The following is a 26,427-nucleotide window of genomic DNA, read 5'->3' on the forward strand; positions in this document are numbered from 1 at the left end:
CTATAAACACCAGGATACGACTTAATTAAAATTAGGTATTTGATGAATTATATACTGACCTGAAAAAAAGTGAAAGCAAACACTCATAGGGAGTGCAAACTTAAGTAAAGTATGTGAAATGTAAGCAGAAACAACATGGTTACCTTAACGATCTCTCCCTCACTATTCAGAAATCAGCGAGTGGTTTTACCTGTAAAGTTAAGGACATGACTACGGGGCCCTGAAGGGAACAGTCTCAATGTCCACTGCTTATATCCTTAATAACCGTAAACAGTATGGTTTAAAAAGACCACATCCATAAACACAGAGGTGCTTTTTGTTTTCCAATCCACCCATCAGCCAGGTATTGCAATACATCCAGGAATAATGCACTTCCCCACCTGGGGACAACAATGCTGTACAAAGAAAGAGAAGAAAAGTAGCGTTTCTCTGCAAAGTGAGGCTGATGTGTTTAGATGTGAATACAACCATTCTGTCGCTTTATTTATTTATTTTTCATATTTAAAACTTTTTATTTCTCTCCATCCCGAGGCTGCACTTTGGAATAGAAAAATGTCAGAAAAAGGGCATTTGCGGCAAGAGTGTTTTTCTTTTTTTGATCCATTTCACAGGGAAGCAACTAAATGAAAGAAGGTAAGAGGTTGTGAACCGTTTCTTCAAGTCACGGTTTTCGGTAAGGGAGGAGCAAGACAGAAAGAGAGGGAATATTAGGAAGAGGGGGGCGGGAACAGCTGCCAGCACAGAAAAGAAGAGGACATTGTCTCTTCCTTACTGCCCAGAGAAGACACGGACAGAGTCCTTTTACGCCCGTCCCCGATCGTGCACAAAAGCAACCACGCTCACACATGTTGCCCTCTGCCCCCCCTCAGAAGTATTCTCGGGCCTCATTGCGTTACAGAAAAAATGAAGGAGAGGCATAGCGAGCATTGGAGCGGCGGAGCGAGGCGCGCGCGTTTGTGTGCGTTCCCGTAAGCTCTAGGCCACCACAAGCAAAAGTGTGTGGTAGCATTTTATGGAGCCACACAGTAAATGTCTCGAAGAGCAGCGTGTGCACTGGTTCAGCGAGACCTAAAAATGACAACCGATGTTGATCGAATAGGCTTCCTGCGAAGTGGAACTGTAAGGGTTTTAGATTAAAGTGCTAACACAACCCGGTGGTATGAGGACCTTAAATTTAGGGTAGAGAATACCTTAACACCCTTTAACATGCAAAATCATTGGTGTTAAGCAATGGATGAGCCCGTCCCAAATTGTTGACATTTAAGGCATAAAAGTACACACACAACTGGAGTTTGCGGCCTGCCTTGCAGGCCAAATCTATAGCGGAGACCCAATCAGAGGAATGTATTTCCTCTATAACTCTATCCTTATTCGTACTATCCAACACCTCCCCCAACTCTTCCCTTACACTCAGCGGAAACCCTTTCTGCTTTTGTTATTTGGGGATACTATTTGGATCTGCTAACGCTGGAGGTTCGTGCCGCAGAGGATTTTCCTGCTCTTACCTGCCTTTAAAGAAACTGCTCGCGGAACCCGCTTCGCGGGTCCCGCTTCGTGTGGGGGCTCCATCAAGCTTCTGTGAGGTGACTGTGTTGTGCGGGGCTGCGAGCGAGTGCGGGCGCAGGACTTCAAGTCCCAGGAGCGTCCGCCAGACCCAATTGACACCACCTGGGCCGCTCTCCCTGCATGCTCCTCCCCACCATTTTCATTTAAAAACCTTTTCCTCCTGGCTGCTGGTTGGGATACTATTTGGATCTGCTAACGCTGGAAGTTCGTGCCTCAGAGGATTTTCCTGCTCTTACCTGCCTTTAAAGAAACTGCTCGCGGAACCCGCTTCACGGGTCCCGCTTCGTGTGGGGGCTCCATCAAGCTTCTGTGAGGTGACTGTGTTGTGCGGGGCTGCGAGCGAGTGCGGGCGCAGGACTTCAAGTCCCAGGAGCGCCCGCCAGACCCAATGGACACCACCTGGGCCGCTCTCCCTGCATGCTCCTCCCCACCATTTTCATTTAAAAACCTTTTCCTCCTGGCTGCTGGTTGGGATACTATTTGGATCTGCTAACGCTGGAAGTTCGTGCCTCAGAGGATTTTCCTGCTCTTACCTGCCTTTAAAGAAAATGCTCGCGGAACCCGCTTCGCGGGTCCCGCTTCGTGTGGGGGCTCCATCAAGCTTCTGTTAGGTGACTGTGTTGTGCGGGGCTGCGAGCGAGTGCGGGCGCAGGACTTCAAGTCCCAGGAGCGCCCGCCAGACCCAATTGACACCACCTGGGCCGCTCTCCCTGCATGTTCCTCCCCTCTCACTCTGACTATACAAATCTACTCATCCAACCCCGCAGCGCGGGAGCGCGCTGGAGCGACCGGGAGAAGCCCGGGACAAGGGCGGGACAGTCTGCGACAGTCCGCGACTGGCAGAGACTGGACTGGGCCAGGAACGCGGTTCGTTTATTTTCGTGAGTGACCACAACTCTTTGTGATAACTACGAAGTATCATAACTCCTACTAAAGGACATAAGGGGCCATAAGGGGAGGTCTCAAAGTACTTGTAAGTAGTGGCTTCTGGACAATAGGCTTGTTATACATTTGGGCCACTGTGATAGTCGAGTTTTGTTACAGGTATGTCCAAACAAAAACAATGTACTGCTCCTTCAAATACCATGGATAACTATCTATTCCAAGTGGTCGCTAAGATAAACAATGATAGAAGGTCTTCTCTGGGGTTGAGCCCAACACCTACTAATATCTCATCCGAATTACCCCGAGTTAATTTCCAGGAAATAGAAGACTCCAGTGAAATAGTGGCGCTTTCCCACATTAGTACTGAGAGCCCCGCTCACAATGCATCCTCACCTGCTATATTGAGTAAAACAGGCGAGGTTGTTCACGATGCCGCAGACCCGGACCTAGAAATAGTGGAGGATAGTCTCCCTAATCCTATGCCTGTTCCTGCTCCTAGGGTGACCAGAGGGGCCACAAAGGGTCAACCTAAGCGTGGCGGACTATGCTCTAGCAGGAAAAGACCAGCAACCCCACCAAGGAAAAATGGTACACAGGATGTAGGGGTAGAGGATGAGGGCAGTATGTTATGGGATGAGGCTAACATTAAGAAACTCATGGTAATGTTTGATCAAAAAATGAGGGGCATAATCAAGCCATTGTTATCTAAGATTGATCAACTTACTGACAAAGTTAACAAGCTTGAGGGTCTTCTGTTGAACACAAATGAAAACATGGGGGAACTACCAAACCAAGTGGTGGACAAAATTGAGCAAACAAAACATAGGGAAGGTGGAATTGGAGAAAGTAGGGAGCCGTTGGTCCTGACTCATCCACTTATCCCCACCCCATGTTTAGCAACAAACATCCATCGCCCAGTAGATTCGTTGATAAGTAACTGGGCTAGAGAAGATTCTCCCCAGGAATCAGGTCCAGTGGAGTTAATTGTAGAAGCATCCCCACTGATCCTGGTCCTAGCTAATGTACCAACCCTGAAGCCTGGCCAGATAGAGTCACCCCAATCACTCTTAAGTAAAGCTCTATACTGGCTGATTAACAACATGCATATCTCCCATTGGGGCAAACAAAAGCTCTCATGTGAATTATTTACTGCCAGAAGAGTGAAATGGATAGGCAGTAGCCCCAAAAGAGTTGAAGGCGACTGTGTGGTACTTAATTTCAAAGGACCAGAAGTATTGCCCGACATTCTACCTAATCTTCTGCCCCCTCAACGCAGAACAGCAGAAATCATCCCTCTAACACTTGACTTCTTTTATAGCAGAAGAGGCTTCATTGCTAAACCAAGTGTTTTGAGGACCAAATGGACCACAGTGGCTAACAGAAGGGGCAGGGGTGGGGGCGAAGGTGCCCAAAGTTGCGACTGGGGTGTAAACTTAGAAAATAGATTTGCAGCATTATCAAATCTAAACGAGTGCGATTGACTCGTATATCAAAATAATATGATAGGATACTTTCATGTTGTGAAATCAGATAATGGTAGCAATATTAAGGAGGGTTCTCTAGCCCCGACCCAGGTAGCCAATTGTATGGTAGCTCCTAATAGTAATAAAATGGAGGGGAGGCCCGATATCATGGAAGGGTATAGCAGTCTAGCACGGTGTAATGGTATGGACCCTTTTCCCGAGTTTCACTTAGAGGAGGCCCCCGGCATCCCTTCAAAATTTCCAGTAACAACAACTAAACAGCAGAACATAAATATAAGCAACCTTTCAAGACTTGGCCAGTCAGGACCCACCACAGTTAAATCAACATTGACCTTTATTTCTTGGAATCTTGCTGGGATAGCGAATAAAGTAACATCCCCTGAATGGTGTGCTTTTATCGACTTGCATGATATTATACTATTCCAAGAAACATGGTCTCTGTGTATCGGGTGGGGTACCTCAACTTTTTTATTCCTGCAGTGACAAATGGTAAAGGGCGCCCATCAGGAGGTATGCTGATCTGGATTCGCCAATCGCTGAATTGCACAACCCAGCAAAGATCCCTTCCCACCGGGGATATATTATCAGTTAATATTAGATGGGACAATGGTGAAGAGCTAGCCCTTTTCAATATATATGCTAGGGGGGTCAGAGGGGGAAAGTCCTCAGACGTAATAATGGTCCTCGAACAGGAGCTAGAATCATTGCCCCTAGAACAATCCATGATTGTTGGGGGGGACTTAAATACTACTTTTGAACCCCTGGGTCAAGAGGATAAATTCTTAGCCGAGGAAGAGGACAGCAAATGGGGAATCCCCCAGCTTGAGATAGCTGCAGTTAAAAGATGGAGTACGGTGGCCATTCAAGTGAAGAGCCTCTGTCTAGCTAGAGGCCTTAGAGCGGCAAATGGTCGCACACCCTCTGACCGGGTTGGGAATAACTCATTTGACAACGGTCGTGCATCCAGTAGAATAGACTATTTTCTGGTAGATACCAGGGCCTGGAGCAAACTGGTTGATATGACCATAGTAAAAAGAATGGAAAGCGATCATAGCCCGCTGTGCATGGACTTTAAGCCCTATTTAGAGGAAAGGGGGGTAAGCCCAGAGGAAGAGAGGGTGACCTTGGACATAGTATGTACAAACAACAAGCGACACTTAAAATGGGGGAAGCTAGTAGAGGGTGAGGGGAAGCTGGACGAACTCAAGAGAGTAGTAGGAGAGGAAGTAAATAACTTAAAACTACTCACAAGTAACTTTAATTTCCGAGACATTGTGATGGAGGCCCACAAAACTCTTTTGCAGACTGCAAACATTTTTCCTAAAACCAGTAGGCCACAATAAGGGCAAAAAACACCAAAGTAGGCACGGGTGGTATGGTAAAAGCTGTAGACTGGCACGCCAGAATCTTAGTAGAGAGCTTCAATCTGGTAACGCCGATGCAGTCAGGGAAGCCAGGGACACTTATAGACGCATACAAAAGCAGGCGAAGAGGCTGTGGGACGAGGAACTATGGGAAGAGCTCAAAACTGCATGCGCAGCCAAAGATTCGAAGTTATTCTGGTCCACAGTAAATTGGGATAGGGGAGGGCTGGCTGCCCCTCCTCAAAACCATGTTGCCATTAATAATTGGATTGAATTCTTCAAACCTCAATATGCTCGCAATCAGTCGCAAGCTTGTGTTACTTTGCCACCAACTGTTTATTACAAGCATAATGTGTTTAATGAAAAAGATGTAAGTCTTGCCCTTGACTGTGTAACGGGGGGAAGAGCGCCAGGTATTTACGGTATACCAGCAGACGTCTACCTAAGTGATCGGAACACATGGTGTATATATTTTGTTTGGCTTGCTAATGCAGTGGCGATGGGTGGTGAAGTACCTTTGTCCTGGAAAGGTGCGGAAATCATCCCAGTGTTAAAAAAAGGTAACAAATCCCTCCCCAGCAACTATAGACCCATCAGTCTCATAGATTCAGCTCAGAAACGGATGGGTCGTATGGTGCAGTATAAGCTCCAAGTATGGATAGAGGAAAATAACATCTTGTCACCATACCAAGCGGGGTTCCGTCCCTTGACAAGCTCCATAGATCAGGTCTTCTACTTCATTGCCCTGTACTGGAGGAACGTCACCTTAAATAACGGCCCTCTATATGCTGTCTTTGTGGACCTAAAGTCAGCTTTTGACTTAGTCCCCAGGGACAAGCTTTGGAAGGTCCTAGCCGATGCAGGGATAAGCCAAGAACTCCTTACTCTCCTTGTACGACTGCATGAAAACAACTACGCTAAAATTAGATGGGGGTCACAGGGAGAAGTAACCGAGCCTTTCCCTGTAGAGCGCGGGGTGAGGCAAGGTTGCGTTCTAGCGCCAACACTGTTCTCGATATATATGTAAATGGTATAGTAGATTTCCTAAAGAGATCCCCCTCTGATGCCCCTATAATAGCTGGCTCACATGTTCCCGTCCTAATGTTTGCAGATGATACGCTTATATTATCGCGTACACCAAGCGGACTTCAAAAGGCGGTCAACGCATTTGGCGAGTTCTGTGATTCCCGAGGTTTAGAACTGAATACCAGCAAGACAAGGTTTATGTGCATGAACCGCCGTTCGTTGTTTAAAGGTGTTATCACCTTTAAAGGCACTCCCCTTGAGCAGGTAGATGCTTTCACCTACCTTGGTATAACACTACAGGGGAACTTGAAATGGAACACACACATAGATACTGCTGTATTAAAGTTTAGCCAACTAGCAGGAGCATTATTACTAAAACATAGAGCTTCTCTTACTAAACCAGTAAATTGTGTTCTTGAGATCTACCAAATGAAAGTTATTAGTGCTACCTTATACGGCTCAGAGCTATGGGGATTCTGTAACCTAGTAAATTTGATTACAGCAGAAAACAAGTTTCTACGGAGGCTGGTAGGGGTGCCGCAAAGTACGCCCACTGTTCCTCTAAAACTAGACCTTGGTAGGAAAAACATTGCGGACTTAGCGAGGCTGCGTCCACTGTTATATTGGAGACGTTTAATGGTGACCCCAGAGCTAGCCCACTATGCTTTAGCATTGACAGACATTGTTTTACTTGACCGTTTTCATAAAATTGTCTGGTTGAAAGAATTACAGGGGGTATTGTCTCAGCTAAAACTAGACCACCTATGGGGTAATACTGATGTGTCCTGCTTCCCCTCAAAGATCAGGCTGAAACAAATGTACTGGGAGATGGTGAACCTTAAAACTTTTGCCAATGGGACTAATCTCTCGCTGACAAGACGCTTCCTGGACCTAAAAATGTCTCCCTCGTGTGAAGTGTACTGGGACTTGATTGAGAAGCTGCACAACAGGAAATTGTACTTTCAATTCAGAGTCGGATCACTCCCAGTAAATGCGTTCAAAAAGAAATGGTCTACATCTTGGGAAGAGCATTGTTACCACTGCAAAGATCAAGTTGAGCATGTCCCCCATGTCCTGTTTTGTTGCCCTTTATATGCCAACCCACGGTACAAATGGATAACAGCACTGAGAATTCTGGAAACTGATTGCTCTCCACTGTTCGCAATCGCTGTTGCAAAGTTTCTGGCCTGGGCCTGGGTGATTCGAACACGTACTCTACTAGGAAAAATGCTGTGATGTAACTCGGTTATCATATTTTTAATGATTAGACTTGTGAGAAAGTGTCAAGGTTGTTCTTAATAATGTTTTAACAGCTTATTGTATTCAACGGATTTTTGTTTAATACTTGTCTTAAAATTCTGTGTATTATAGATTTAGTATTTATTGTATAGTGTTAGGGTGGAAATGCTTTTATGACTGATGTTGAATAAAGCTTTGAAAATTGAAATTGCTTTTGTTTCCCAAGGTGCAACATTACCGCTTAATTTGAATTTAGAGAGAATCTTTTCGGCAACCCAAGTCTCTCAGAAAACGCCATAGGAAATCGCTTGATTATCCTGCCTCCTTTATCAATATCACTCACCACAAGCACCTGGTCTTTGCTTCTTGGACCTATGATTTTTACAAGTTTTCATAAATCTTTTCCAATCAAGGAACATCCACTCCTTTTTTGCGCAATATACAATTTAATGTTAGTGTTCCTCCCCCTTAAAAAACTAAAAAACACACTGTTGTGGAAAAACCAAAGCATATCTATTTTGCCTCCATCAAATGCACCCGCTACTATGTCTGAAGGTTCTAATTCGACCTGACCTCGAGATTCCTTATCAAACACATCCTTCAAGATTATTGTCACTGGAACAGAATCAGCCATAAACCCAACGTTGTTTCCCCCACACCGTGACGTGATCCTTGGGGGGGGGAACTTGAGGCCCTTCTGTTTTATAAGTAACTGTACCACCAACCTCCTTCAAAACTAACACCACTCCAGGGGTCTCAGTTTCCAAACCTTCTTTACTAACATACCCACTATCATCCTCCTCACTCTCTACAACACATCCAATCTTGTTCTTTTTGCTCTTGGGAAACATCTTTGTCTTCCTATAAAATCTGGCGAAATACACCACGTTTCCACAGTTTACACTCCTTGCTAATAGTAGGTCACATAACGAGGCAACATGGTTATTGATCCCACATTTAAATCAAGTAAAACTTCTGATTCACCACATACCCCTTAACTTTTTGCAACCTTTCTGTCATTACTGACAGCTCTAATCCACATCGTGGATTGTTCAGTGGCTTTTGTAGGAGTAACAGGACCATGTAAACGCGGGTTACCTGTATCCAAAGTTGTTCCTATATTTTTAGGTTTCGACCTGGCGAGGGGCACGCAGTGCCCCTCCCAGTTCGAAAACTTTTGTTTTCAGTAGGGATGTTTGGACCGCCTCTGTTTCCAATTGGCTAGCTCCATAAATGGAGGCTAGCCATTGGGAGACAGAGGCTGTCAATCACGCTTTCTTGCGAAAACGCGATTCGGGGGCATTTCTCGTTCTTTTTTTAAGCCCCGCCCCTTTGTCCCGGGCCGCGCTGTGATTGGCTGCCGGCCCGGGACACCCCCGTGACGTCATTCCCCGGGCCGCGCTGTGATTGGCTGGCCGGCCCGGGACGACTTGTTCCATGTTGGCACCGCATCCCCTCATTCTGCCTACCCTCCAGTCTTTTCTAAAAATATTGTACGTATATCTTAATCAAGAACGGAGCATTGTACTTATTTTTTAACTGAGCGGTGGTGCTACAGCCCTCCAGAATTTTGCAGGGCTTGTTGAAATACCATAACTATTAACCAGCACTTGCTGAAGTGAACCAGCACGCTTGCATTTCATATATATGTGAGGCAGTCTGGAATGTGTTACTGAGGGGTAGGTTATACAGTAATGCATATTTGTTCGGAGGAGAGACGGTGCGTCGGGTCCATTTGGAGATGCTAAGCAGAGGACAGGCACACAACTTCACAGTGTAGAGCTTCAGCCGCATCTCGAGCGTTCCCCGCTCTTAGCTGCGCAGCGCACATGGCAGTCTGAAATTCTGGCTCCCGTTGGCGCCCCACCACGTGCACGTTCAATGGCTCTGTGAAAGGGGCTACAGGAGGGCATACTCGCGCACAATACATAGTGTACCCAGGGTCCGATTGATTGTCTCCAGCGAGTCTGCCAGGGTCGCGCGTCAACAAACTCGAAGATTCACCATAGCAACACCCGACGCCATGCCCTGTGCTACGAGGATACGTCACCACAGTGCTCCAATCAGGTTAAGGGAATAGTAAGTTCTGACAACGACAAATAATGCTCTAGCTAGCCGGTAATAAATACTATGAACGAACGAATGGACGAATCAAAATTGAAAGGGAGGAATTTCGGACGGAGCCAAAGACTCGAGAAAGTCAATGCAAATATTCTACATCTGGAAGTAAAAAAAAGACTCGAAACGAAACCGTAATTGTCTCTTTAACTTCTGTGCCTGCTTCCTGTTGAAACGTACAAGTATTCTCCTGTTAAAGTGTATTGCGCCCCTGCAGACTAGTGCCGATACTTTATAGTATCATTACCAAGATGGCCGGTACTTTCAAAAGACAGGACACTTTTCTTGTTAGCACCGGTCTTCAGCCAATCAAATGCAATATTCAGAGGCTGTGCCTTTATTGGAGACTTCCGGGTTGCGTTGGTTTTTATAGCGTCTTCTAATCCCCCTTGAGAGTGAAATAGTGCTTTTGCGCAGGGTCTCTTCAGCAAGTTTTGACTAAAGGAAGCATTATCAGGACCTTTCCTTAGCTAAATGAAATAAATGATAGAAAGGGACTCGTCTGGGCTTTGGCCAGGTGGGTTTGGGGTCCAGGTGGGTTGGAGGGTGTGTGTGTTGGGGGAGGGGGGGGGGGGTGGAGAGGGGGTCTGATTTTACCCCACAGGGCAGTGTCTGTGACAGAGAGGCAGATGCACAATTGTCAGGACAACTTTGATGCCACTGTGTCCAAGGCATTTTTAGCAAGTTGTATTTGCTGGAGAAATTATTATTTCGATCACTATTATGAATATTAGCATTGTTATTATGCTTATTAGTATTGTTATTAGGATTATTAATATTATTACAATATTTGTTATTATTGTTCTAACTGCGTTTGTTGTTATTAGAGGTGTTTTAGCTGACGAAACACTTTAGATTATTTCTTTCTTTTCACCTTCTTTAACATTGCCTCATGAAGGTTTCGCACTCGATTTGTTTGCACCTCATATGTTTTTCCATTCGCCTTATGGTGTCTTATCTATATTGTCCTGTTGAGGTTTCCTGCATTGCGCTGATATTGACTCGTGTTTTGCATGGGAGCTGTCATTTTTTATATACATATAGAAAGAGGGGCCTGCCTCTGGGATGTGATTTTATGATCGCAGTTGAGTGAGAGAAGAGGACACTTTTTGACTTCGCTAAGGAAGCTTTTTAGGTCGGATAACTTTGGAGACTTCCCGCCACACGCGGTTAGTGGTAATTTTGGCACGTGTGGTTGGACCTGCTTTAAAAAGATCGGGTGGTGTGTGGGGGGCAGTTGGGGAGCTGGGACTGACAGGAGAAAATGCAGATATACTGCGCTTATCTCTGTATAGCGCTTTCTGTCCATGTCGGCGCTTTAACCACATTTCGCAACAAAGTATATTTGATAAAGTCGTGGCAGGCGTGCTTTGTGTGAGTCCCCTCACAGACAGAGTGCTCGAGGACGTAAAATAGTTTATAAACACTGATCCCCAGACAGCCCGGCCTCGGAGGAGAATGAGTTGCTGACATTTGTTGCATATTGATACCAGCCCTTCAAGGCCTTTTGCACACTATCTCTCTCTTTCACACACTTACCCTCACACATGCACACACCACTTTCAACACATTGCCACAGATACAAACATATGCATTCTGACATTCACTTGCTTTCACTCACACATGCAGTAAACATTGTTTCTGGTCAATGATTGCCTCAGAGGGCATGATGAAACAAGCATTGGAAATGCAATAGGTCTCGCACCATTAGAGTTAGTGCTTTTAGAATTGTTTATGGTTTTTTTTGTAAATGTTTAGCATTTTTGTTTCCTGTAGCCAATGCTAAAGAAGTACAAATAAAAAAAGCCATAAATATTTCTAAAAGCTGTAACTGAAATGGTCTGAGAGGTATTGCACTGTGTGAGGGTGAGGTGTTGAGGGTGAGTGAAGGTGAGCGTGAGGGTGGATGAGGGTGAGTGAGGGTGAGGTGTGGAGGGTGAGTGAGGGTGAGGTGTTGAGGGTGAGTGAGGGTGAGTAGTTGATGCTGAGTGAGGGTGAGTGAAAGTGAGTGTGAGTGAGGTGTTGAGGGTGAAAGTTTGAGGGTGAGTATTTTTTTTTTAAATTGCGAAAATAATTTCTTTGTTATTTACAATGCCAATAGTTTTATGTTGCGTAAATCTGACATATATTGTAACCCAAAATGTGTTGTAGCACTGAGTGGTGTGAGGGTGAGTGGTGTGAGGGTGAATGGTGTGAGGGTGAATGGTGTGAGTGTGAGGGGTGTGAGTGTGAGGGGTGTGAGGGGGGTGAGTGTGAGGCGGGTGAGGGGAGTGAGGGTGAGGGGTTGAGGGTGAGGGGTTGAGGGTGAGGGGTTGAGGGTGAGGGGTTGAGGGTGAGTGAGGGTGAGGGGTTGAGGGTGAGTGAGGATGAGTGAGAGTGAGGGTGAGTGAGGGGTTGAGGGTGAGTGAGGGGTTGAGGGTGAGTGAGGGGTTGAGGGTGAGTGAGGGGTTGAGGGTGAGTGATGGTCAGGGTGAGTGATGGTCAGGGTGAGTGAGGGTGAGTGAGGGTGTGTGAGGTGTTATTCAGAGGGTGTCTGAAGGTGTGTGACGGTGTGTGAGGGTGAGGGTGTGTGAGGGTGAATTTGAGTCATTGGGAGTGAGTGTGAGTGAGTGTGAGTGAGGGGGTGTGAGGGTGTTGTTGTGAGTGTGAGGGGTGTGAGCGTGTGTGAGTGTAATGGGGTGTGAGGGTGAGGGGGTGTGAGTGTGTATGAGGATGAGGATGAGTGATGTTGTTTGCGTCTGAGAGTGTGTGTGGTGTAGTGAGTTTGAGAGTGTTGTGTTGACTTTTAGTGGAGCGTGTGTGTGTGAGTGTAAGGTGTTTGAGTTTGAGGGGGTGTGTGTGAGGGTGAGTGAGGGTGAGGGTGAGTGAGGTGTTGAGGGTGAGTGAGGGTGAGGGTGAGTGAGGGGTTTTGGGTGAGTGAGGGTGAGGGGGAGTAGTTAAGGCTGAGTGAGGGTGAGTGAGGGTGAGTGAGGGGTTGAAGGTGAGGGGTTGAGGGTGAGTGAGGGTGAGGGGTTGAGGGTGAGTGAGGGTGAGGGGTTGAGGGTGAGTGAGGATGAGTGAGAGTGAGGGTGAGTGAGGGGTTGAGGGTGAGGGGTTGAGGGTGAGTGAGGGGTTGAGGGTGAGTGAGGGGTTGAGGGTGAGTGAGGGGTTGAGGGTGAGTGAGGGGTTGAGGGGGAGGGGTTGAGGGGGAGGGGTTGAGGGGGAGTGAGTGAGGGTGAGGGTTTGAGGGTGAGGGGTTGAGGGTGAGTGAGGGTGAGGGGTTGAGGGTGAGGGGTTGAGGGTGAGTGAGGTTGAGGGTGGTTGAGTGAGGATGAGTGAGAGTGAGGATGAGTGAGAGTGAGTGAGAGTGAGGATGAGTGAGGGTGAGTGAGGGGGTGAGGGGTTGAGGGTGAGTGAGTGAGGGTGAGGGGTTGAGGGTGAGTGAGGGTGAGGGGTTGAGGGTGAGTGAGGATGAGTGAGAGTGAGGGTGAGTGAGGGGTTGAGGGTGAGGGGGTGAGGGGTTGAGGGTGAGGGTGAGTGAGGGTGAGTGAGGGTGAGGGGTTGAGGGTGAGTGAGGATGAGTGAGAGTGAGGGTGAGTGAGGGGTTGAGGGTGAGTGAGGGGTTGAGGGTGAGTGAGGGGTTGAGGGTGAGTGAGGGGTTGAGGGTGAGTGATGGTCAGGGTGAGTGAGGGTGAGGGTGGGTGAGGGGTTGAGGGTGAGGGGTTGAGGGTGAGTGAGGGGTTGAGGGTGAGTGAGGGTGAGTGAGGGTGAGTGAGGGTGAGGGGTCGAGGGGGAGGGGTCGAGGGTGAGTGAGGGTGAGTGAGTGAGGGGGTGAGTGAGTGAGGGTGAGGGGTTGAGGGTGGGTGAGTGAGGGTGAGGGTTTGAGGGTGAGGGGTTGAGGGTGAGGGGTTGAGGGTGAGTGATGGTGTTTTTGCTACAGATGAGCGGGAGCAAAGCTGCTGACTCGTGCTTGTACGCAGCAGCCATTCAGCATTAATCATCAGTGTGCTTATTTTTGGTGCCGGTGGAAGGAGCCTGCGCCATCATCACATTTTAATCCTCGTTTCCTTGGACAGTGGAAATGTTGTGATTTATGGATTGGGATAGCATTGATTGTGGACCAATATGAATTTGTCCTTAAGTCTAAGTGTGTTGGTTTGCTATGCACCATTCTGTATCCCTCGTAGTTCCGTGTTACGCAGCAGTTAAACAGCCGTTCACCTTTTCTGTTGCTAAAATAGGATTTTGAAAATAGGAACACCACCAGATCTTTAAGAACCGCGGTCGGCTCAAGGATAAGTGGTGCCTCTTACTCATGTCATGAATGTTCATACACTGGACGAAATCTGATGTAGCACCCCCAACACACACACACCTAACTCACGGGTGGTGGGGGGAATACTGCACAAAATCGGAGACAACACATTGCTTCCTTTGCTCGATGTCCCTAGGGTTTTATGTGATAGATCTGTGCATAACTAACCCGTTTCTCTATAATTGTACTTTAAGGCTGCCAGGCCGTTGTTTTTTTAAGCTTAGCAAGAAAGTCCAGATTTGAAATAAAGACACCAACTGAACTATTATGCTATGCATTCTTACTTTACCTCGTCAACAGCCAGAAGGAAGAATTGCGTAAAAAAATTAAAATTCCCAGCAATCTCTGGCAAATGACTGCAACAGTGATAATACAGGTGACTACATTTCTCAATTACTTATTATACATAGCCCAATAAATAGTAGCCCCTCGTTATTGATGCAAGCCTTTATGGAAACCTGCGCAGAAATGGAAACATTAAACACATACACCTTGTAAAGATGAGGAGGACGGCAGTCCATTCTTTGTCTTCTGTATTTAATTAGGAAGACTGACATATTGACTATGGCAACACTGAAAAACGAAACTAGGATTTTGTCTACTGACATAGGGACCTTGAAGGAAAAGGTATACAGAAAGTTATTGTGTGGCTATACAGAAGAAGAAAAATTAGAAGAAAAATTAATCCGCATCAGAATTCGGGTATTACGGAATCCTTTTGGATAAAGTACTTAATCACGGTATTCAATGAAGCGACACAGCATAGCACATCAACAAGACCAGCAAAACGGCGAAGGAGGAGAAATGCGTCTCGGCCGGAGCAGGGGGCGGAGCAGGGAGAGCGGGCTTTGAAATGTAATTGACACGGCCGGCCGGTCGTGAAACTGAAAGCATGGCCGGCCGGCCGTGAAAGCCTTTGATGCGGCAGGGGAAATGCGAGACGGCGGGAAGGGGAGGGGGCGGAGTGTTCACCTTACGCCTGCATTCCCCTCCAGGAGAAGGTTTGGACTGCGCAATCCACTCTACCAGAGTCAAGTGCTGTAGGGGTACTTTGTCATAGTAGGTTGGGCCCTGGGACATGAGCAGTAAAATGCCTTGATACCCACGGTTGGGCCCAGTAACTTGCTTGCCCCATGCTCCTCTGAACGGAGTTCGGATACCAGTAAATAGAAAGACAGTAAATAGGAATGAAAAAACACAAAGCAAATGGTAAGCATAGGAGGAATGCATTCCTAGGTAAGCTTTAAGCATGTCCCCAACATGTCTTTGCTGTGCTGTCTGGCAGTTTTCGAATTAAACCCTAAATGCTTCCGAAACCATCTAAAACATTAACAATCTTTGAAAAACGTCTTTGTACAACTTGAAACATTCATTAAAACGAGACCTAAAAAGAAGGAATCAAAGTGAGGAACTTGTAACCGGTACAGGGCTTTAAAAAGGGCAATGAAAAATAACTCGAAGTGCCAGAGCTAGAAGCCTTATGGAAGGTCCTAAGTTTAATATGGTGATCTAAACGGAGATTATAATCATAAAGAACAGTGCAGGAAATGATCCCGTGTAAAGCCAATAAGGGAATTAATAAAAGTTCTATTTCCCTTGAAAGTGAAAATTCGCATCATGCTTGGCTTGTATACGTGCACTACAATCGTGGTGCAAGTTCCCTCATAAGTGTATAATTTTGACATGCTTAGCTTATAAACGTGCACTGAAAACAGAAAGTATTAGTGATATTTATAGTCAAACCGTGACTGTATAGTTTTTGTGCTAACGGGAAAATGCAGCTTACTAAGAAAATAAACTCTAAAATAAATGTACCGTCTATGCCAGGTAAAGAGATCCAAACTTAAGCGGTGAGATGTTTTTTTATGATGTTACCAGAGAGATATCCTAAAAAACGCAACATGCGATCCCACGGGCACCTCGAGTGAGTTATTAGCCGATTAAGATGGAACTTTTTTAAAGGGGCTTACCGATATTGTTATACTTATATAATTCCAACTTGTAGTAAGTTCGTCAAGGAAAACAGTTATTCTGTGCAAAGAGGGGAAAAAGAAAACGGGGAAATGAACACGGGAAAAATTAGGGGTGGAGGGGTTCTTAGGGCAGCGAATGGGCATTAGGGCGGTCGGAAGCTTACCTGGTAATCACGGCGCAGTGCTTAGTTACTCCTCTATCGAGTCGCATAGCAAGTAGGTCAAGAGGCGTCCTGACCGAATGTTTAGATAATCCTGTTCGAAACCGGAAGTGGTGAAAATACACAGGCCGTCGCCATTTTAGAGTGGTGACGGAGAGTATAGGGTTCTAACACGTGATGTCAATATACGAAAAATAAAATATTGTGTAATGATACAATGGTCATAAACTGGAAATCGGGTAGAAATAATATAATTGCTACTAGACAGATCTCTGGGCAGGGAGTTTTAACTAAGGGTAATTACGGAGAAGCCTAAGGAGTCTTCAAGGTAATGGAAGAGACTCACCTAGCTCAGCCGGGGATCAGAAAAGGAAGAGGGAACCTTATGAAGATCAAATGCATGATAGTTTTGGGAGGAATTAAGGGGGAATGGATAGTCTATGTACACACGCTGGAAAGAAAACATGTTAGATCTCAAAAAGGACAATAAGGAGGCAGATTAAATAGGCATCATTCAAATCCACTTTCTATATTTGTCCTGCGAACATTATATGTGCATCAAATTATATAGTCGTAAGGATGGGTCCAATCAAAATGAAAGGAGGGAAGAGAGGGGAGGGGGGAGGAGAAATGCGACACGGCGGGAAGGGGAGGGGGCGGAGCGGGTAAACAAAGACGGACGTGCACGCGCTTTTAAGGTCAATGCGCATGCGCATAAGCTCAATGCGCATGCGCATTGACCTTAAAAGTCACGGGCACTGCAAGGAATCGCCACGATTCCTTGCAGTGTGGATAAAGAGTGGATAAGTCGCAATACTCTCGCCTTGCTCGATGCGCATGCGCATCGACAGGCGAGACCTAAAAATCCTTGCAGACCAACAAACTAGAGTGGCACATACATTTTCATGCCTTGTAGATCCATGCATATGCACACTCACTCACATGCGCACATTCATACACACTCTTGAACGTTCATTCACACAATGATCATGCACACACACCGTGCACATGTGCATACTCATGTGCACACACGCGCACACACACCTACAAACACACACACACCATCACTCAGGGAGCTCCTAATTGAATGTGAGCATTGCATTTCAGCAATACACACGTGCACACACACACACACACACACGCCTACAAAACACACACCATCACTCAGGGAGCTCCTAATTGTCAGCAAGCTCTTTAATGACTGCAACTTAAGGCATGGTTTTTGGTCCTATGATAAGGAGTTAAGTTATTATTGATTGTTTTTACTGTTTGCGAGAGATTAAGCTATTGGCATTGTAAATGGCAATGCCATTTATTTATCTGTTTTCAAAACCAACACATAAATAAAGAATTTGTCATTTACGATGCCAATAGCTCTAACTTTTACAAAGTCGAAACCGTTGCATTGTAAATGCTTGTTTAAATTTCAGACAAGGACTACGAGTTGATCACAGATCATTTATTCTGCTCTAGTCCAGAAACTGCATGAGGAAAGAGGCAGAGAGTGCCGTTATAAAATTATCAAAAGACTCCCCATCCCCTTGGAAAAATTTGAACCAGTCAAAACCAGTGCTCTCATTTGATTTAAATATTTTCTCCATCCTTCTGAGAGCTAACTCAGATTCATTAAAGTCGACGGGCCCCTCTTGGTGCCTCACTTGGGGAAGAGTTATAAAATCAACTTGTCTGCCTGATGCCAAATAATAGTGAAAAACCTCTTTTGCATATTTCCACATATAGTCTATCAGGCTCCAAATCTATCATATAAATCTGAAAATATTATTTCCCTCTGTACTATGGAATAGGAATTCCATCCTTATTTGGATGGAACTTAGAAGGTGGTTCAAACTGTATGGTGAAATTAAGTAAAGTGTATCAAAATATGAACCACAAAATATAAATAACTGACATCAAATTGACATATTAATCAACAACTGAATGTGTGCCTGTCACAGGTCAAACAATAGTCTCTCAAACACAGCATGGTTGCCTGTCACAGTTAAGTTTGACAGTCAAGAGTGTGCATCATACAAGAGACTAGTACAAGCATTCACTGCAACTTTACAGTCTTGTAAAATGTGTGCACATCACAAAACATTACAATTATTTTCCTTCCTTAATATTTCCAGAGGAAGTAGTCGAGTGTGAGAAAAGGAGTAGCTTAGTACTAACTCTGTAACTGAGGGACCAGAATGAACCATTAAAAGCAATCACTTCATTCTTCGTTAAAAACACAAGAGATGTAATCAAGCCAGCGCACCTAAACCTACTGATGGAGTTCGTAAAATTGGTTATTACAAAAGCTGGGTCTCGCAAACATTCTAGTGTAGTTTAGGGGGATACATCCTCTCTGCCGATGGCCCGTTTTGTTGAGTCTCCTTTGCAACTTTGCTATGCAAACCGTACTTGTAGGCTGAAAGAAGCCGCTAATTTGTTCAATGCACTTCCTGCTCTGGAAGAACAATGTGGAGACCAACAGGAAGATGGCAGTGTGTAGTCAGACTGTAAGAAGTTAGTGTGAAAGACAGCATAGTTCCTGAAGATGACTGAGCAGGACGATCAAAGCAGTCAACAGAAAATACCACCCACACGAAAGGCAGTAGCAAACAAATTCTATTTCAGGACAGGAGGCTCCGATTATGCTATACTCATTTCTTTATTAGAAATGCCCAGCAGCCAATAAAACACATAAAAACCACAATACCCATGAACACTTGGGTAACAACCATAGAGTCTGCAGTATATAAGGCCAGGTAGATAGTCACACTTCCTCTTTCTTTGCTGCTCTGCAGCCAGTTAAGTGCATTACTATTATCTACTTACGATTTTGCTGTGTTTTTGCTTGTCTTTCTACTTAGCGCTTTGCTCGCGCTTTGTGCCGTGCTGTGCTTCTCGTTCCCTCGCGTCTGTGCCGTTTTCCCCCTTCTTTTCTTTATTGCGGCGTTGCGCGTCTGGGAGCGTGTGTACATCTCCCTTTCGGTCTGGGCGCTTTGTGCCCGTGTCCCTTACCTGTGGAGTGGGAGTTGGGGGTTGTAGAGGACTCGCGCTGCCTGCGCGAGCTCCTCTCGTCATTTTGAGGGAGCCGGTGTCCGCGCATGCGCGGTGGTGATTTCCGGCGCTCCGCGTCTCTGACTGAAACCGGAGCTTCAGCAAAGGACATCCCTTGAGACTAGTACGCCCACAGCCTCAAATTTAACCCCAGTTTGACGCCGGTTGCTGGAAAAAGCTTCCGGCTGAAGAATTTGGCATAGGCTCTGCCTAGAGTGCTTTTTTGTAAGACGGCAAGCCCTGCCTCCACCTTTTAAATATTTTTGAAGCAGTTTTCTGCTTTTCCTTGGCTAGCTGTGGGGTTTTTGTCACTCCCCCTGACTTTTGCATTCGGCAAACTTTATATTCAGTCATCTTGTGGGCAGAATTACACTGTTGGTGTACAATGAGTGAATATTACTATGAAGATGACAATGACTACGATGAAGAGGCCTCTGAGTCTCTTGAGCAAGATTTGGTGGAAGCCCTTGATAGGGGTGTACAGCATTCCATGAATAAGGCACTAGTTCGTGCAATAACTCCTCTGAAGAGACATTTGACTCAGTATGCTCAGCAACAGGGTTGGGTTCCTGCATCGCTCAAGTCTTCCGGTTCCCCAGGGAATCCCCATACCTCAGACTTTCAGCGGTTAGCCAAGTCTCTGTCTGCTGCCAAGTCCAAATCTGCGGCAGCTGAAGCTGATAGTGATGAACAACTCTCCTCATCTTCTTCAGATCACGTTCCACCACCTCCGAAGAAGAGGAAGTGCAAAGAGCATTTTGTGGATGCCCCTACTCATCCTCCAGTCCTCACCTTTGATCCCACAGACATTGTCCACCCCAATTCAACAGCTTGGCTCCCATCCCCGGCGGTGGCGGAGTATGTGCAACAACACATCCGTCGGCCTTTTGAGTAAGAGATCCGTGCACGTCTCTGTTCGGAGTGCCCTAGGCCGGATCTGTCGGACAACTTGGCAGATACACCAGAGGTGGATCCCACCACGGTGACTTATCTTCGTAAGTTTGCAAAAGATCCGAAGAAGGGTCTGGACCGTTCATGGCGTTCGTGCCAGGACAAGGTCCTTCATATGCTGGGCCCGCTTACAAAGATTTTGGATCTTGGCTTCAGGGCCAAAGAGTCATCGGCGCTGGTGGATACGGATGAGCTTATCGAATGGGCTCAGAGGGCGATTTGCCAATGCCAATTGCGCACCCTCCAGTCAGAGGCGTAGGTCTATCCTCCTGAAACTCGACCCAAAACTGGCAGAGCTTTCCACCTCGGAGTCGGGTCCTGCAGCTCAGGGCTTGCTTTTTGGTCAGCCATTTTTGAAAGAACTGACCCAGTTTGTCAATACCTTTAGTGGATTAGACAAAGCCCAGGCCTCGCTCCGATGAGCTTTTTGTCCGGTTTTCAGCAAGGCCGGACGAAACAGGGGACGCTCGTTCGGCCGTGGTCAACAACAACCCAATCAGAAAGGGTACCAGTCCCACAGAGGAGCAACTCCAGATTCCGGCTACTCCCAAAGATCAAACTTCTATCCCTCTAGGAAGGGCCGCGGACAGTACAAAAAAGGACGTTCCGGTGGAAACTCCGGTGGATATCAAGATTCCGCAACTTCAGGTTTGCCCGATTCCTGCATGCAGTGTTGTTCTGGGGGGCAGGATTCGTTTTTTCCTTGACAATTGGCGCTTGATCTCCAGCGATGCATGGGTGCTGGAGACGGTCCAGGGGTACAAAATAGTTTTATCAGCCCCAGCGTCAATCCCATCCTCCCTCTCCTCTTTGTTTTTCCCAAAGGGATCAGGAGTTCATCACCGAGGAACTAAAGTCACCTCTCTTAAAGGGGGCGATTGTTCCAACCGTGCGTCATCCACAGGGGTACGTCAGCACGGTCTTCCTTGTAGAGAAGAAGGGTGGGGGGCTCACGATTGGTGCTCAATCTAAAGGAGTTCAACGGAGGAGTGGTCTACAGACACTTCAAGATGGAGGGAATCCATCTGTTGCGGGATCTTCTGCGCGAGAAGGACTGGATGGTTCGTCTAGACCTCAAGGACGCTTACTTGTCCATTCCCATCTTCCGCCCGCATCGCCGCTTCCTCCAGTTCCACTGGCAGGGGACTTGGTACGAGTATCAAGTTCTCCCGTTCGGCCTCTCATCAGCACCTTGGTGCTTCACGAAACTGTTGAGGCCGGTCGTGGAGTCTCTTCGCAGTCAGGGAGTTCGGTTGATCATTTACTTGGACGACATCCTCCTTCGGGCGGATTGTCCACTCAAGCTGATGTCTCATCTGGAGTGGACCATAGAGCTCTTGCAATCCCTCGGCTTTCTGGTGAACGCTCAAAAGTCTGTGTTACGCCCGCCTCAGGTGATGGACTTCTTGGGTTTCAAAGTCAACTCTCTTACATGTCAGCTTCTATTACCCAATCAGAAGATTCGGTATATCAAAAGGGAATTGACTTCCATTATTACGAAACCGACTGTGTCATTGAGGTCGTTAGCACGTGTCGTTGGTCTCTTGGCTTCTTCCCTTCAGGCGATCTTCCCAGCCCCGCTGCACTACAGAGCTTTGCAGCGCCTGAAGATTCGTCATCTCCAGTACGGCCTCAGGTATTCGGATCAAATTCCTCTATCGGAGGACGCGAGGTCGGTGATGCAATGGTGGCTGGATCATATGGAGGCTTGGGATGGTCGAGCCCTGTTCGGATCCACGCCAGAGGTGGTGATCGAGTCGGATGCCAGTCGTTGGGGCTGGGGGGCCCGGTGCGGTCCGGTCTCGACGGGAGGGGGGGGGGGTCAGTGGTCTCCCCAAGAGCTCTCCCTCCACATCAACTGTCTCGAGCTCCTAGCGGGCTCCTTTGCGATTCGTTGCCTCTCTCCCCTTCAGTCCAACTGCTGTATACTTCTCCGCATGGACAACGTGTCAGCAGTCCGCTATATCAACAAGCTGGGGGGAACTCGGTCGAGATTACTAGCGGAGATTGCCAAGGATTTTTGGCACTTTTGTCTGCAACAAAAGATCACGGTTATTGCAGAATATCTCCCTGGTTGCAACAATCTCATTGCAGATTAGAACTCGAGATATCTGAGGGACTTCAGCGATTGGAGACTTCATCCTCGCGTGTTACGTCATCTCCTCCGGTCCTGGGGACAATGCCAGATAGTTCTATTTGCTTCCCGCCTCAACACTCAGCTCCCACTATTCTTCAGTTGGAGGCCGGATCTGGAAGCCCTTGCCACGGATGCCTTTCTCCAACCATGGCCGACAGCGCTGTGTTATGCATTTCCCCCGTTCATGATGATTCCCAGGGTCCTGGCTTACACGAAGCGCTACCAAGCAGAGTTGATCTTGATTGCTCCTCTGTGGAGGGCTCAAGCATGGTTCCCGGTTCTCCTGGAAATGGCTTGTGCAGTGCCGTTCCTTCTTCCCCAGAAGTGGAATCTCCTGCTGGATCCTCTTCAGAATCTGCATCCCCTGATTCTATCAGGCTCTCCCCTTCTTCTGGTGTGGCGGATTTCGGGGAACGCTGGTCGGTCCCAGGCCTTTCTGCGGACGCTTCCAGATACATCAGTGACGCCTGGTTTCCTGGTACCCACAAACGCTACAGAGGCTCTTGGAAGCGTTGGAGTGACTGGTGTGTTCAACGGAAAGTTGATCCAACATCGGCTGATGTTTCTGTGATGGTCAATTTTTTGGCCTTGCTTGCTCCGTCTGGTTTGGCGAATCGCACGGTGAACAACTTCTGTTCTGTGATCTCTGCGGGTCACCTCCACGTGGATGGTAAACCGGCGGGTGAACATCCTTTAGTGGCTAATTTGCTCAAAGGTATCCGCCTTGCGAATCCTCCACGTCCTAAATACGTTGCCTTGTGGGACGTGTCTATTGTTATGCGTTTTCTGGAGGGTTGGCCGGTCAATTCTTTATTGTCCCGTAAACAGCTGTCAGCCAAACTGACTATGTTGTTATGTCTGGTTTTCTGCAAGCGGGTGTTGGATGTCCGTGCTTTAGATCTAGCCGGGCGCAGTTTTACTCCTGAGGGCGTCACGTTTCGTCTCTCTAGGCGTACCAAGACCAATACTGCGTTTATTTCTTATCCGTCCTTCCCTGCACATCCTAACCTTTGTGTCGTTCAATGTCTCAAAGATTACAAAGTAAGTACTTCTTCTTTTCGTTCTGATATGCAGGGTCAATTGTTGATTGCTTTGCATAAGCCCTTTCGCCCCGTTACCCCGGCTACTTTATCTCGGTAGGTACGTTGGCTCATGGAGGAAGCTGGAATTGATGTGTCTGTGTTTAGGGCTCATTCTACATGAGGGGCTATGGCTTCTAAAGCTTTCTCGTTGGGTGTCACTTTGTTTGATATTATGAAGGCCGCTGATTGGTCCTCTGATTCTGTTTTTAAAACCTTCTACTTTAAGCCTATTGATCATGTTGCTTCTGTTGTGGTGGATCAGCTTTAAACAAGCATAATCAGAGCCTCCTGTCCTGAAATAGAATTCAAAATTTGCAAACATACGTGACAAGAATTTTCAATTCTATTAAGGACAAGGAGGCGAGGATTATCCCACCCATTGTTGTATACATTATTATTACTGTAAGCATGTTCAAGATTTCCTTGATGTTGACATGATGCAATGATCTTGTTTTTCTACCCACCCTTCTTTTTAGGATCATATTGCACAGTCTGTGTATTACGGCTTTCTGTCTCTTTTCAGGATCTGATCCCAAGTGACGACTCTTAATGGAGGCCTGGATTTCCCTGCCTGCTCCTTTGAGGATTGTGGTTCCTGTCTTCTGCTTTGTTGGCATTCGGAAGTTTCCTTGACTGTCCTGGATTGGAGATGGGGTTTTACCTTGACTGTCTTTCCATGTTACTTTTTTTTCTGGTTATTGGAATGAGCTTTTCTCACCAAAGAAAGAGGAAGTGTGACTATCTACCTGGCCTTATATACTGCAGACTCTATGGTTGTTACCCAAGTGTTCATGGGTATTGTGGTTTTTATGTGTTTTATTGGCTGCTGGGCATTTCTTATAAAGAAATGAGTATAGCATAATCCTCGCCTCCTTGTCCTTAATACATTCGAAAATTCTTGTCACGTATGTTTGCAAATTTTGAAGTTATGGGTAGACTGAAACAGTGTCAGTATACACCAGGTGTCAGTCTAGCACTTGTCACCACAGTACAGGGAGTAAATGCATGCCATGGATTCTATAAGAGTGCTAGACTAATTTCAGTAACCAACCATAAACTAAAAAAAAAAAAAAAACTAACTTTGGGTTCCAGAGCAGCGTGCGGTTCAGTGTAACACGCTACCACACCTCATCCTAGGTAATAATTACTATATATATATATGCAATCACAATATAATGGTACATTTTAATGTATTCTTTATTTTAACTGGCTTACATCAATTATACCACAGGCAGGCTAAGTGGAAATAGGGCGGTGAAAATGGACCATCGGCGATGCTCTGAACCATTGATGGACTGTTCACATGAGGCACAGGGTCAAGGCTGATTTGCATATGGCCATGTCTGAACTGGGGTGGTGTGGTGAGCAAAAAAACTATGGATTTAAGCCCAGATCTCTGTACTGGGGTGAATGTATGACATTGTTCTGCATTCTGTCCATCAACTGTTGTTTTTGCATCTAAAATGATATACTCCAAGCAGTTTTTAATGGTTCTTCTATGAATTACACACCTGGTCTGTATGTCTGCATACATGTTTTTTGTAATGGACATGTGCTATAAGTCTGTCATGCTGTACCTTGTCATACTGGACTGTTACCACTTATTTCAAAGGCAATAACATGAGAGTATAAAGCAGATCTCAGTTGATAAAGACAGATGTGCCTAGTCGTTGTCACCTGGCCGTTTTATTTACCGGCATGACCAATATTTTCATGTCTCAGCAGGTAAATAAAAGTAGGAAAATCCCCTAAAGCCTATATTTTTTCTTCCTACAAGTACATACTTGAATCAGCAAATAGAAATAGAAAGCACTTCAAAGTGTATTCTATAGCTCCCTTAATGATTCACTACTGATGATTAAAGTAAACCAAGGCAACGAAGACACGTTAAAAACGAATAGGGACAATCTTTTATGAAGTCATATTTAAGTATTACGTCCGGGCCCGTGCAAAACCTAAACACATTAACAAACAGCCAACATTCTCCGTGCGAAAGGCAGTAAACTTTAGACATGCCGTTAACCTGCGTAAATAAGTTGAAACGTAAAACTAATTAAGGACTATATGAAAATAGTTCAGAATCTGTAACAAAACATAAGGACTGAATCCAGATCCATTCGGTGCCCAAATGCAATTTGACAATCAAACCCCCATCTGTATAGCATGCACCCGCCAAATCGTGCAATCCAGATGAAAAGGTGCCTGCCAACCTGCACTCAAAACATAATTCCTTATTCACAATGTTGGGCAGTTAGTCTCCACAGCTTGGGCAAACGACATCAACTAGAACTGTCAAGGCATCATGTTAAATTACCACCTATGCCACTGAAGAACAGCAAATGGGCGGACTCACTCTGCCAACAGACAAACGAAGCAGAGCAGACCTCACTTCGAACAAGGATACCTTGAGACTCGAAAAGATGCCTTGCTACTTTCTGTAATACGTTGTTATAAAAGCCGTTCTGATTTTACTTATGTGACCAATTATACATTACTTACAGAAGATTCCCGTAGCCGAGACGAGTGTTGATCTAGCTGCTGAAACACTTTAGCGGCCCTTGTGCGTAATGTTTGTATTTCCGGGTCGCATAATAACCAATCCCACTGCTGAACATATTCTGGAGTCGTTCCAGATGTGCAGCTACAGTGTAAGGCAACCTAGGATTGGAGCAATGGGGACAGTTCAGCCAATCCTAGGCTTGCACAGAATTGCGAAGTGCCTATTGGCTGTGGAGATGGAGATCTCGCCTGCCTGTATCCGAACCGTTCTGAGACAAACTCTGGGGACTGGGTGTGTTTTCACCTCACTGCACCCGAGGCGGTGATAACCTGGGCCAGACAGGCAGCTGCGTTGCCACAACTGTGGCAATGTTTCTAGATGGGAGGAGGAGAGGGATAGAAGATTGGGATTGGTACATTTGCGCATGACCCAGAACGACCCAGAACGGCCCCGATGCAATGTGTGATTTTTGAGGCCCGGTTGAAGGCACAAGGGAGGTTTGTTACAGACACGCCCATAAGCTCATCACTTTTGGGGCACATGTGCGATCGTTTCAAGCGGTTCTAGCCCGTCCAAGACTGCTAAAACAGAGGTTCGAC

At 46.3% G+C, this 26,427-nt stretch overlaps 1 protein-coding gene across 6 annotated transcripts in view; it reads right to left on the minus strand.

The window, feature by feature from the left end:
- Positions 1–25,933, minus strand: part of MED25 (mediator complex subunit 25) — a 173,847-nt gene extending 147,914 nt beyond the window's left edge. For all 6 annotated transcript variants that reach the window (XM_086930176.1, XM_086930179.1, XM_086930175.1 and 3 more), the window contains exon 1: positions 25,828–25,933. The gene's annotated coding sequence lies outside the window, so the exon portion shown is untranslated. The remainder of the gene's footprint in view (positions 1–25,827) is intronic.
- Between the last annotated feature and the right edge of the window lie 494 nt (positions 25,934–26,427).

The sequence above is a fragment of the Lissotriton vulgaris genome, chromosome 7 (genome assembly GCF_964263255.1).
Source record: "Lissotriton vulgaris chromosome 7, aLisVul1.2, whole genome shotgun sequence".
In the NCBI taxonomy this organism is placed as follows: domain Eukaryota; kingdom Metazoa; phylum Chordata; class Amphibia; order Caudata; family Salamandridae; genus Lissotriton; species Lissotriton vulgaris.